Here is a 12,651-nt window from a genome sequence, read left to right as displayed (position 1 = left end):
ATGCAGAACTGCCCTGCCCGGCTGGGAGCGTTTACTTCCTCTTTCTGACGTGCAGGCTTTCCAAAATCGTTCCCCTGGCCGCTCCTTGGGCCTGCCAGGCCCATCTCCTCCTTGCGTCATGCCCTGGCCCTGCCCAGACCACCGGCCCTGGCAGAGGTCCCCATCTCAAATATCACCATCTCAGTGAGGTCTGCTACCACCGATTCATCTAAGACTGCAAGATGCTCCAACACGCCCACACCCTGCGTTTCCTCTCAGGTCCCCACCTGGCAGGTGGCACCCAATGCGAGCTATAACCGGCTCGCGCATCACGTCTGTATTGACCCCCCCACACACACTGAAAGTCAGATCACCAGAGCCTCAAACAGTGCCTGGCACATAGTAGGCACTCAGCGAACACCTGTTCAATGATGAATTAACATATACTTTTTGTAATAAGGGAAAACTAACAACAGCGAAATGTTTAAATGTCATTTTCTTCGTCTAGGAGGATTTGGACAGAGAGGGAGTTTTCTCTTTAATATTCGACTTGGGTCTTTTCACATGCTTTGGCCGCATTAAGAATGGGCTCTCTTCTTGTAAAGTCGAGTTCTTTAAGGGATCTTTGCAAATCAATTCAAGTAAGTGGTCATGGCTCATTCCAGCACTCCTCTGTTCTCCAACTGCTCTTGTGATTATTTTATTAATCGATAGTTTTTCAATGGATTCCTTCATTTTTTTTTTTTCCTAAATATAAAAGAAGGGCAGAGAGGGAGCCGACACGTGCTGCGTACCGAGCACGGGGAAGGCTCTTTTCTTAAAGATTCTGGGGTTTCGTTTTCTCTTCCAACTCTCAGGGGGAGGGGCACTCCCCACCGCCCTCGTGAGCACACTGCAGTCTGGAAGGGAGCTAACCTGGCCACGGTCACGCAGCCGCTGAAAGATCTAGGGCTTAAATCCAGGTCCATTCTGATTTCAGAATTCGCCTTCATCCCAGAGAATGACAACAGAGCTAATGTAAGAACCTCGAATGATGGTCTAGTTGTTGGACTGTGTTTTCTTCCTTCCGAGTCCCATCTGACAGCTTTGCCTGGAGTGTCCTGATCCCTGTGAAACAGCAGTGGCAGCTGTCCCCATCCCCACTGCCCACTCTGCGTTCCTAGTTCCTTTTTCATTCAGATAAGAAAAGTCCCCGAGGTCCCCAGCCCTAGGCCAAGCAGCTGAGTGTCCGTCCAGGCAGGAGGATTTCTTGTGAATACAGTCCTGCCCGGGGACTTCTAGAGAAGAACAGAGAGTCACTAAGTGAAAACGACAGTTTTTCGAACAGTAGATAAGGGGCGGTGTGAATCCGAAATTACTCTCCAGGAACACGGTCTGTGCAGGGGGATCCTGGGGTAGGACAGACGCCCCGACGTTCCCTCTTGTGCTGGCATTATGGGCAGGCTTTCTTCTCTCCCTCCCCCTCCGACCTCTTTGTTCTTGTGTGATTTCCTAATTTTTCTTCCCAAAAGACAGCTGGCTAAGGAAGAGACCCCAGATCTGCCTCTGGGCTCAGGCCCCCACCCGCTTCTGCAGCCCGCCCACGGAACCCCTCCACTATACAGACGCCGGCCTCTCTCCCGGTCCTGCCCCATCCTTCCGTCCGACACGTTCAGGCATCTGTTCTGCGGGGTGAGTAAGGTCTGGGAAGTCCCCACCCCATGAACGTCCTCTGCCGGAGAGGAAGACACAGACCATCAACCAGTCACACCAAACAAGGTAACTGCGGACTGTGGCCCCACGGGGAGGATGGGTTAGGACACCACCTCCAGGCCGTTGGGGAGAAAGGTCTGCCCACTCCCTCTCTGTCCAAATCCTCCCACGCGCACACCCAGCTCAGCTCCCAGGCCCTCCTCGGACCCATCCAGTCAACAACATTCTCTCCCTTTCCACCCAGCGGCCCCTGGCCCCAACACACGACTCCTGCCTCTACTTGAACCCTGGTCACATATTTTGTCTTTGAACTAAACCCCTGTGTCTCTCCCTGCACGCTCCCAGGGGGCAGGCCTGGCTCAAAGCCGCACCTCACCCGGACCCGGCATGGGCTGGCAGGCAGCGGGTGCCATAAAGCCCTGGGCAGTTCAACCTGTGCCTCCCGGCTGGACGCTCGGCTCCCAGGGGGCAGGCCGGGGCTCTCTGTCTCTGCGTCCTGGGCACCGCGAAACTGTGACTGGAAGCTGTTCCGCCCCGTAGCCCGAAAGACTGCAAGGACGGCCGCCGGGGTCGGGAGTCAGCGTGTGACGGGGGCGCCAGCACCGCAGGGGAACCACAGGCCAGAAATGAGAGCGACCGAGTCGGGAGCCGCAACCGGCGCTTCATTTTTTTCTTTTTCCCTGCATTTTGCCAACTTTCTGATGCAGCGTTACATAACTCTTCTAATTAAAATAAGTGTTCCAGCAGTCCGCCGTCCCTGAGCTCTGGCGTTCCGCCCCACTGACCTGGAGGATGCTCAGGGGAGGACCCGGGTCACCCTGAAGGAGGGAGGAGGGCGTGGAAGCGTGGGGACCGCAGACTCGCTACCCCGGCCAGGCCGCCCCGAGCTCCTGGGACAGCCAGTCGGGAGACTGTGCAAGCGGCTTTTCCTCGAGGCCCAAGGGGAAAACGCAGACCTCGAGCCTAACGTGCCTTAGAAAGTCAACGCTGCAGGAGTCCAGGTGAGGCCGGTCAGGTTGGACTAAGGTCCCACAGGCACTCTGGCACGAAGGTTTAACCCCGATAAGCTCCTAGAGGACAAAATGGGGACGTTCCAGACACAGGGGCCAGGCCTCCCACGGAGCGAGGACATCACAAATCCGTGCGTGCGGTGGTTCTGCTGGGCCAGACCAGGTCTCCCAACTTGTCCCGAGGGCCGGGATGTGCCCAGCTGGCAGCTCCTCCTGGCCCCAGAAGGCTGAGGGCCAGGTGGGAGGACTCTGCATCTCAAGGCTGGTGGGGGATCTGAGCGAGAAGGGGGGGCCTCAGGTCCTGGGGTGTCCAGCTCCAATCCCCAATAGGGGAAGAAGCCTGGCCCAGGGTGGCAGCCCCCCCAAAATAAACTAAACTGTGAGACTCAGCCTTGAGCCCACGACACAGGGCAATGAAGACTGAGGGACCCCCAGTGCCCCCAGACAAAGCAAGCTTTTGTCCTAGGCTTAGAAGTCCGAAACATGAAAATCCACCAGCTCTGGAGGAGGCTGTGTTTGATATCATCTGTACTGAGCTCTGCTCTCACACCCAATCTCCGGTTTCTAGGAACATTCCTGTCACTTGTCACTTTAGATCACTTTAAATTTTAATTTTTCTATTATCAAGTCAGAGGATAATGATGATACTTGAAAGCCTCCACCCGCTCATGTCTTATTCATGGGGAAGCTGCATGGTGAATAGAGAAGCTGCGGGAGGCCCGCCCGGCTCTGCCCGGCCCTGGACAAGCCCCTCCATCCCGGGCCACTCCACTCAGGATGTCCTGGCCGCTCGCCTCCTACGGCCCGGCCTGGCTGGCCCACAGGCCGTTCTCCTCCCCTGGGCCTCCGTCCTAACCCAGCAGCCAGCTAGGTGCACAACCTCCCCAGGTCCACACACACACACCACACACCACTGCTGAGCCCGCCTCACCCGTCCCCAACGCCAGCCTCGGCCACCCCAGAATCCTGCGCCCCCTGCTCTGCCTGGGAACTCACAACTGCCTGCCACAGGCACCAGCTCTGCCCCAGGTCCGCACGAGAGAAGGGGGAAGCCCCATAACATGGCACTTCAGTGACAGTCCAGATGGGCCCCTCCGCCTTACCGATGAGGAAATGAGGCCCACAGGGACAGAGCCCGGCCGTAAGCTAGTGGCATGGTGGGAGCTGGAACCCAAGCCCTCCCCGCACAGGGCTGCTGCCTACGAGTCCCTCGAGACCCACACAAGCTGCCGCTCTGTCCCCCATCCCACGCCCCACCCACTCTAGAGCTGCCGGAAACCAGATTGGGAGAAAAAACTAGAACGTTTCTGGAATGGGAAAGTAGTCACTACTGGGGGGAAGTAGAAAATGGCCCCTAGATTGACTGACCTCTCTCCACTGGGGCCCCATGAAAGACAAGCGTGTAGGTTCCACTTGGGCAGAACGCCAAACATAGTACCTGCGTCCCCACCACCCTGGGGCTTGACCCAGTAGTTTCCTGAAGAGAAGTGGACTGGTGCACCCTGCACCCTGCACCCTGCACCCTGCATCGAGTTAAGGGCTATATATAGAAGGAGAAAGTGGTTCTTTCCACAATGTTAAGAAGCACGTTTCAAGGAGCGAAAAAGTTTCAAGGACACGCTGGGGGTGACCTAATGAGGCCAGAGCCTTTTCTTTCTTCCAAATCCTAAGCTGAACTTCTTAAAGCACAACTGATTCTGGTCCAGATGAAATCGTGCTTTCTTTAGCTCACCTTCAGCTTTTCCCGGCGGATCCAAGCACGACATATTCATTATCATCTGATTCATAGGTAATCGGTGACAGTGTCCAACCTAGTTGGCTGGCTTAGCCACCACCTCCTCCAGGAAGGCCTCGGGTTCCCCTCCCTGCGCTCCCACTTACACCAGCTGTCGGCTGAGCCCTACCAGAGCCACCCCGAGAGCCCGGGGGCAGGGAGGGTCCCTGTTTTTAAACAGGCCTGTGCATACACAGAAACAGAACTGAACTATGAAGCAACCCAGAGGCCCACGAGCTCTCGTATCTATAACTACTCATTAAAACAACCACAAACAAAAGCACATGTTATCAACAACCCACCTGACTTGTGTGCTGGCCAGACTCTCATTTCTTAGGCAGCAGCACAGTTATCCTCAGGCAGGAGACCAAAGCGGAGAGGCCCAGCTGTGGACCTGGCTGGCCTGGCCCCACACGTGACATCACTCCAGAGCAAGGCTCCCGCGTCCACGGCACGGGGTGTGGGCGCAGAGAGAAGGGCCACGCCAAGGGCTGGAAGCTGATTTTCTGCGCGCGAAACTCTCTTCCGAAGATGCTCAGGAAAACTCACGTCTTTGTGGAAGCAGCAGGGCTGGGAGGCACGCTGGGGTTTAAACCCACTTCCAATCTCGTTGCCGGGAAGGGACGCACAGCTCCCAGTTCTCTGCAGCAACAGATAGCTCTGGACTCGCACCCTGGGCTGGCTCCCCACAGAGCCAAAGGGTGCATGGGGCAAGCGGCCGCACTCGCTCAGCCCAGCCTCCCAGCCTCGAAACCGCTACCGACTCCGGACACTAAAGGCAGGGGGCAGTGACCCTGCTGGGCCAAGAACGTCATCGCAGAGGTGGCCTCATGATACCATGGGGCCGAGAAATTTCCCAAGGGACGGAGGAAAGAGCAGCTGGTCACAACGGTGGCTGAGGCCCAGGTGACACATGAGCCCCAAAGAAACAACCCTTGAGGGCAAGATGGGGCACAGAAACCAGGCACAGGCATCGCGTGACCTTCCGAGGCTGAATGAGACCGCTCCCTCCCCCTGGGCCCGCGGAACTGGGGGGAAGAGGCCTCTGCGGCAGCTGCCACCATGCAGCGGCATCTGGAGGGCCAGTGGGCTGGCCGGGCGTCAGGCAGGTCCTGCCAGGGGACAGGTGGGTGGCAGGCAGTGGCGGTGTGAGCCCTGCCGGAGGCAGCCTCCAGCCCTTGGGCTCCCATCCAGGGAAAGGCCACGAGCTGCCGCCAGCTTGGCAGGCGTGCCCTGGGGAGAACCCAGTCATCAGACATTCCCCTGCCCTCTCTCCCCACTAAGAAAACGAAGCCAGTTGTGGCAATGACTTCCAACAGATACAATCAAATTATCTATTTCTGAATTCTGCAAATACTGAAACGCTGTAATTCGATTCCTGAAATGTCATTTGGAGCTGCTGGTGCAGACGCTCAGTAAACACATCATCTTTCAACCCAAACATACACCTGCTGACCTTGAGCCTTGTGCTGTGCTGGAGGCAGGCTGTGAGGGACGCCACTGCCCGGCGGGCCTGAGGACAGCGGGCCCGAGGGAGGCAGCAAGGGCCCAACTCAAGTAAATATTGACAAGACCTCGGGAGGTGAGCTGCTCCAGAAATGCGGACACGTGCTGAGCTCAAGGAAAGACTGCTCTCTGCATCTGGGGCATCAGAAGGCTGGCAAGGGAGGCCCCGGGCGGCCGCCGAAGCTCCACTGAGTGCTCGACCGAATGCCCGGCCTGTGCTGGGCACTGGGGACAGAGGAGAGAAGGATCTGCCCTGCCCTCTGGGCTCCAGTCTAGTGAACGTGTGACTGTGGCATGTGCACGCATATATACACACGTGTGTGCACGGACACACAAGTGTACACAGGCAGACACATGCACATAATAAACATGCATGCACGCCCACACACACAAAGGCATGCACACACACAACACACGTGTGCACACCCGTACGCATGCACACGTTCACCCAGACACGTGCACGCGCACACACAAGCACATATACACATGTGCACACACGGAGTCCCAGGGCAGGCGGGGCAAGGACCACGAGGCACGAGGACCTCGCACAGCACGGGGGTCCCGCCCGGGCTCCAGTGCCACCGCATGGACGCCCTCCTCCCCCACAGCAGCAGAAATGGGATCCGCAGCTGCAGATAAGCGCCCGGCGGGCCCATGGTGAAGGCCTCGGCCTCCTTCCACGCCCACAGCTCACCTTTCTTTCCCGAAGGAATGAAGACTCATCCAAACAAGGAAACAGAGGGACAAGCGGAGACCTTCCTTCTCTGCTCTGTCCCCCGCGTGAAGCCCGGGCCTGCCCACTCACCCGGACGCCCCTCGGCAGAAGTAAACGCCGAAAACCACAGGCTGATCTCCCCGGGGAGCAGGACCCAGAGGCATTCGAAGCTCTGCCTATTGTCACCTTACCTTCCTGAAGGTGCCATCCTTGCCCGATGGCCCGAAGCGCCTGCCCACACAGCTGCCACGGGCTCCTCCCCCTCGCCTGGGTCCTCCCAACCCCTGGCTGCGCCTCCCGCCATGCCTGCTTGTGCCCTCCAGGACGCCAGCATGCAGCAGGCCCTCCGTGAAGACTCGTCGCTCGAGTAACCCAAACTCGGTGACGGTGGAGTCACGTGGAACCGCGCCGAGGCCCCGCTCCACCGCTTCCTAGCTGTGCGACCCGGAGCATGTCACTCTCTGAGCCTCAGTTTCCTCATTATGAGAGAGAGAGGATCACTCCAGTTCGTAGCATCATTGTGAGAATCAAATCAGCTGCCGTACGGGAAAGCACCTGGCAAGCTCTTGAGAGCTACAGATGGGTTAATAATGTGACTATGAAAAGATCACGGGCCCATCACAGACGAGCTAGCCTTCCGACAGGAGCGTGACAGCGACGTGAAAAGAACCGTCGGCATTATGCCAAGCACGGTACCCAGAGGTCAACGCAGCGGGGGGCGTGCGGCAGGTCATCTCAAGTCCCCACACGACGGGGTTCACGGTGCCAGCGCGAAGACAGGCCCGAGACCCTGACCGCTGGGCCTGCTCAGGACCCTTTGTTGGGAGTTGTCCCTTCCAGTAATTTGAAGGCAATCAGAGTGGCATTCACATTTCAGAAGCGACAGTGCCCTGCAGTGGCCGCACACACTGGGCTTTGCAGGGCAGTCGCCCCGTCCTGATGAGTCCCCGGCCGAGAGGAAGCAGGGCCCACGTCTGGCCGTCTGTTCCTACATCTCCCCAGGACCTCGCAAATGCGGGGCCCACACCAGGATCCAGGACGGATCGAGTGACAGAATGCTGAGGGATGAATAAGGGAAAACAAGAAAGTCCAAAGGTATGAAGAAAGACAGACAGGCTGGGGCAGCGGGGGAGAGAGAGAGAGAAAGAGAGAGAGAGAGAGAGGGAGGGAGGGAAGGAGGGCGGGGAGAGAGGGGATAATAAAAGCAAATTCCAGGTCCTCCAAGCTGTGGGGAGACAGCAGAGTCACCCAGCTTCTCTGAGGAGGGGTAATGCATCTGCAGATACGGAAATCAAATTGTCTCCTACTGCTGGGACCGGAAATCAAATTGTCCCCTACTGTTGGGACTGCTGGACGCTCGGTACGGGGTGGGCACCTCACCCGGAGCGGGGAGGAGCCGGCCTGACTGCCACCGCCCATCGGGGCAGTGACGTGACTGAGGACAGGGTTCCAGGAGGAAGGGAAGAGGGCTGTGGCTTGTGTGGGCCCCGAGGGAAAACAGCTATGGGAGAAGCCAGGCGAAGGGCAGCGCAGGCGTCCAGACGGCCTTGGTGGCTCGGCCCGACCTCGAGGCTGCCCGGAGCCCCTCGCTGGCCACTGTCGCGGTCACCCGGGGTTTCTGAAGACAGAGAAGGCTCTTCAGATGGCTGCGCTGCTGACTTACTCCTGTTTCTCCCCTCGCACTTTCCATTAAAAGAATCGCCCTTGACCCGCCCCCATCCCGACAACCTGACATCACATCTGTCCTGTTTATACAGCAGGACCAGAGTCACTGCACTCACGGCCGCGTTTAGCCAGAAACTGGACGCAAACGTTCTTTCTTCCAACAATGCCTCGTGGCCCGGGAGAAAGCCTCCTCCTGTGACAGGGACAGCACACAGCAAGCCTTGAGGCGTCCTGCATTGTCCTGCGTTTGCAACGCGGAAGGGGAGACGACGTGACGGGCAGGTGCTACTGCTCAAGGTCACGGTTACCACTTCCAAGGGCAGAAGCCCTGGGCTGGGGGCCGGGGGAGGACGTGGCCGGCACTCCCTCGGCCTCCGCCTCCCTGGCCAGCACGCAGCACACTCCTGCCGCCTAAAGAACCCGCCGCTGTGTTTTTATTCATGTCGGGGACGGGGTCGCATGGGGGAGAGAAAGCGTGCTGTCTGGGCTTTCCTCTCTGAAAGGCGGGCGGGGAAACCACGGCAGTAAATGACATCGTTCTGCAAACACCTGGTGGGGAGGGAAGATCGTGATGTTTGCGAGAACAGCCCGGCTCTGCGGCTCTCGGGGTGGGGCGGTCTGGCGGAGATGCGGGAGGCATTTCTGCCGCAGGAGACCAGTCAGGGAGGACGCGTCTGGCCCCCGGCGCAGCACAGCAAGGCTCCCCCCACGCAGCTCACACCGTCGGCAACAAGGAAGAGAAGGAAACTCTGCAGAAGAATGAGGGAAATGCACGGAGGAGAAGGAACCAATCCTAACACAGTTCACATGTGGCCCTGGGCTAAGGCCGGGGGCTGTGCATTTTGTCATGTGGCCAGCACCCCGCTACCCCTGCTGCCTGGCCTCCCGTGTGCCCAGCACACCTGCTCCATCCCACTCAGCCACCCCTCAGGACAAAGGTCCCTGGTGGACGGCGTGGACACTCAGTAGGAGCGGGAGGCGTCTGCCTCACAGCTGGAGAGCGCCGCTGTTTTAAACAGCGTTGTGGACAAGGGCTCACCGCCCGGGCTCAGGGGATGGGTGGCTAGTGAAGGTGCAAACCCCTGAGCGTGGGCAGGACGGGGGAGTGTGCTGGGAAAAGCCCACAGGAGCACGGGGCAGAAGCTGGACCCGGAGGAGGCGGGTGGGCCGAGTCCCCACGCGAGATGCTTGCAGAGCAAAGGCGAGAGCCCCTCGGCACACCTGCCCCTTGCATCGTGCCCGTGACCATGGGGTGCTCTCTCCTGCTGGCCAAGCCCAGGGTGGTGTGGCGTACGGGGCACAGACTTGCTATGGAACCAGATGGACCTGGGACCCCATCCGACTTCTATACTTTGGACCAATTACTTAGCCTCTCTGAGTGGCCGCAGGACGAGTGGGACAGTGTGTGACAACTCCCCCCACCCCACGGGCACCTGGCACAGAGCGCGCTCTCTCTTCTCCCCTCTGTCCTGGAGCACACCCATCCTAACTCGAGCTCCTGCTCAGGCTGCCCTTTGAGGCCTAGTTCAAAGCCGCCATGCAGACCCCACAGGTTAGAAGGCGTCTCCCTGCATAAACTTACAAGCTGTGCGTCCTTAGGCAAGTTACCTGCCCTTGCTGGGCCTCAACTGACGTATCAAACCCAGACAACAAGAGTACCTGTCTCACGGGGTTGCCACTGGAATCGGAAGAATGAATGAACGAACGTGTGAATGAATAAACAAACGCGTACGTGACAGGGCCTGGCGCACAGAGTGAGCAAGTATCAGTCTGAACCTGTCGCCGGCCGCTGGGCACAGTGACGGCCACATGCACAGCGGGTGGGGGCAGAGCGCGTTTTCTTCCCCAGCACCTACAGCAGCGTTTGGTCCAGGATAAATACCCCGTGTTGGCGGAGGGAAGGGGGCGGGGAGCCGTCCACCACCCAGGCCTTAACCAGCTGCCAGAGCGGAGAAAGCAGACTCCTGCCAGCCCGAGGGCCCAGCGCCAGAACCGGTGTCCCCCGGAGAGAGGAGAGCCAGGCACGCGAGCGACTCGGGGCACTGCCCTCCCCTCGCCTGTGCGGTCTGTTCTCGCCATCTCTCCCCTTCTCTCTGCAGACCTCTGTCTGTCTGTCTGTCTGTCTGTCTCTGCCACCTCCATTATCTGTCTCTCCGCTGGTCTCTCCCCGCTCCCCGGTCTCCCTCAGCCTCTCTCTCCCCCACACCTGGAGAGCAGAGCAGGACCTCGGGCCGCAGCATCAGGCTTCACGTGGAATGTCTCTGGGCGGGTTCTCGTGCCAGTTAGGAGCAGGTACGATCTGCCAAAAGGCCCACCGATCAGTGCCACCCAGTCCCCAGTTCCCGAGGCGACTTACTGCTTCCTGACGGGGACTACGCTTCAAGACTGAGTCCAGCGCCTCAGCCAGGGGCTCCCACCTCCACATCAGAGAAAAGAGGCTCCGATTGCTGAGACCCTCATAGCAATGCCACGTGGGCCGCCCACTAATAAGGCCATTTCCATCTCTTTAGGAAAAACGCGCAGTTCTACCTCGCCTAACACGCCTTTGCAAAGCGAGCTTCTCGATCTCACGAAGTCTCCAGAAAAAGCTGTCACGACTCAACACCCATTACGGTTCCTCGCTTGGCTTCTAGTGATCGGTTAACTGCGTGGCTGTCCTGGCAAACTCGTATGCTCCCTTCAAAGCCCAATTCAAATGTCCTCTCTCTGCTGCCACCACCTCCCAGGAAGGTGCCGCCCGCCGTTCCCCTGGCCTCCGGAAGGCGGGGCGCATGTGCCCACTTTGCTCCCGAACTTCCGCTAGTCTGTGAGCTCCGAGGACACTGCTGTCCTCGTCTCTGGTCTCACCAGCGTCCAACACAGTCCCTGGAACATGCAGGAGGCTCAGCGGGCCGGCTGCTCAACGGAAGGACCTATGGAGAGGTGGCCATAGTTTGCAAAACAAAGGTGACATTGCAAGTTCTCCTGGGGGTGCATATTGAGGACCAGAGGCTCTTGGAAAACCTGAGGCACTTGTACAATCAGCCACAAGTCTCTGTCCCAGCCTTGATGATAGGGGACGATGGAAAGAATGTGAGACCTGCAGCCAAGCGGCCCGGCTTTGAGTCCCGAGGCCCGGGCCTCCGACTGTGCCGTGAGCCCCGGAAGGCCCAGCTTACACACCCCCGTGCAAGGAGGACGATGATGCTACGCCCCCCCCAACCCCTGCCAGGACACTTTGGCAGGGGAACCTGGATGGCGGTGGGTCCTGGCCCCGGCCTTAGCTTGGTGAGGTTGGCCTCGGTTTCAGCCCAGACTTTCTGAGAAGAGACTGGAGGGTCTGTTGAAGTGAGCGGCCAGGTGAAGTGGTCACTCACAGTTCAGGGGAGCAGGAGGGCACGGGGAGGCTCTCGAGAGGTCTGTTGACTGCCTGTCAGGTAGGGACACTCCGAAGACATTTGCGGAATGAAGAGAGAGGGAGTGGACGAGCGCACGGCTGAAGGGCTGTGGCCGGGGAGAGAGGGCAGACTTCCGCGGGGCCTGACGGCGCTGGAAACGAAAGCCTGGGAGCCGAAGCCAGCCGAGGAATGATTGAGCAACGAGATTGCACAAGGCTGGAATGCACGGCGCTGGGGGAGTGAGCACGCCGTCACTGGAGGAATGCAAGCGCAGAGCAGACGAGAGGTCACTTCACCAGACTGTGGTCGAAAGAACCCGAGCACCAAATAAAAACTCCCTCAGAAAGTCCCTTTCCACGGGGTTTCAGCAGCCACAGTTTACGCCAAGGGTCGACAAACTCCTATAAAGGGCCGAAGAGAAATATTTGGGGCTTGGCAGGCCATAGGGTCTGTGTCCCAGCTCCTCAACTCTGCCTGTCGGGTCCTCACGCCGGAGCAGCCAAAGAACGGTGTAAAGGATGAATGAACATGGCTATTCCAATAAATTTTTATTTGCAGAAACAAGCAGGGGGCCGGATTCGTTCTTGAGTCACCGAGTGATGCTGTAGGCAGCGGCTAGTGCCGGCTCCACCATCCACCGAACGTCTGGCAGGTGATGAGCCCACGTCTTTGCCTTGAGGACCAATTTAAAGCATCCCAGGCATCCCGTTCTTTTGAACGTCCACCATCCAGTTGACTATTCTTGCTGCATTTGCATATATTTGAAATTTTCTATAATAAAAAGTTTAAAAACAGAAACCGCCCCAGAATCTGGACCTATTCGGAAAGCTGATCATCTCCATCCTGCCTTCTCTAAACCACCAAGAGCTATGGAGCCCTGGACCAGCATCCCCGCCATAGGGTCCCCGCACGCGGGGGCTGGGCCGGACACGG

General features: G+C 58.5%; 1 protein-coding gene across 2 annotated transcripts in view; it reads right to left on the bottom strand.

Moving 5' to 3' along the window:
• The window catches only part of HPCAL1 (hippocalcin like 1), an 88,411-nt gene that overhangs the window by 32,672 nt on the left and 43,088 nt on the right, over window positions 1-12,651 (bottom strand). The window lies entirely within an intron of this gene.

This window comes from Pteropus alecto, unplaced genomic scaffold (genome assembly GCF_000325575.1).
Source record: "Pteropus alecto unplaced genomic scaffold, ASM32557v1 scaffold61, whole genome shotgun sequence".
In the NCBI taxonomy this organism is placed as follows: domain Eukaryota; kingdom Metazoa; phylum Chordata; class Mammalia; order Chiroptera; family Pteropodidae; genus Pteropus; species Pteropus alecto.
Note: the sequence above shows the minus strand (reverse complement) of the source record. Positions and strands in the feature narration are given on the sequence as shown.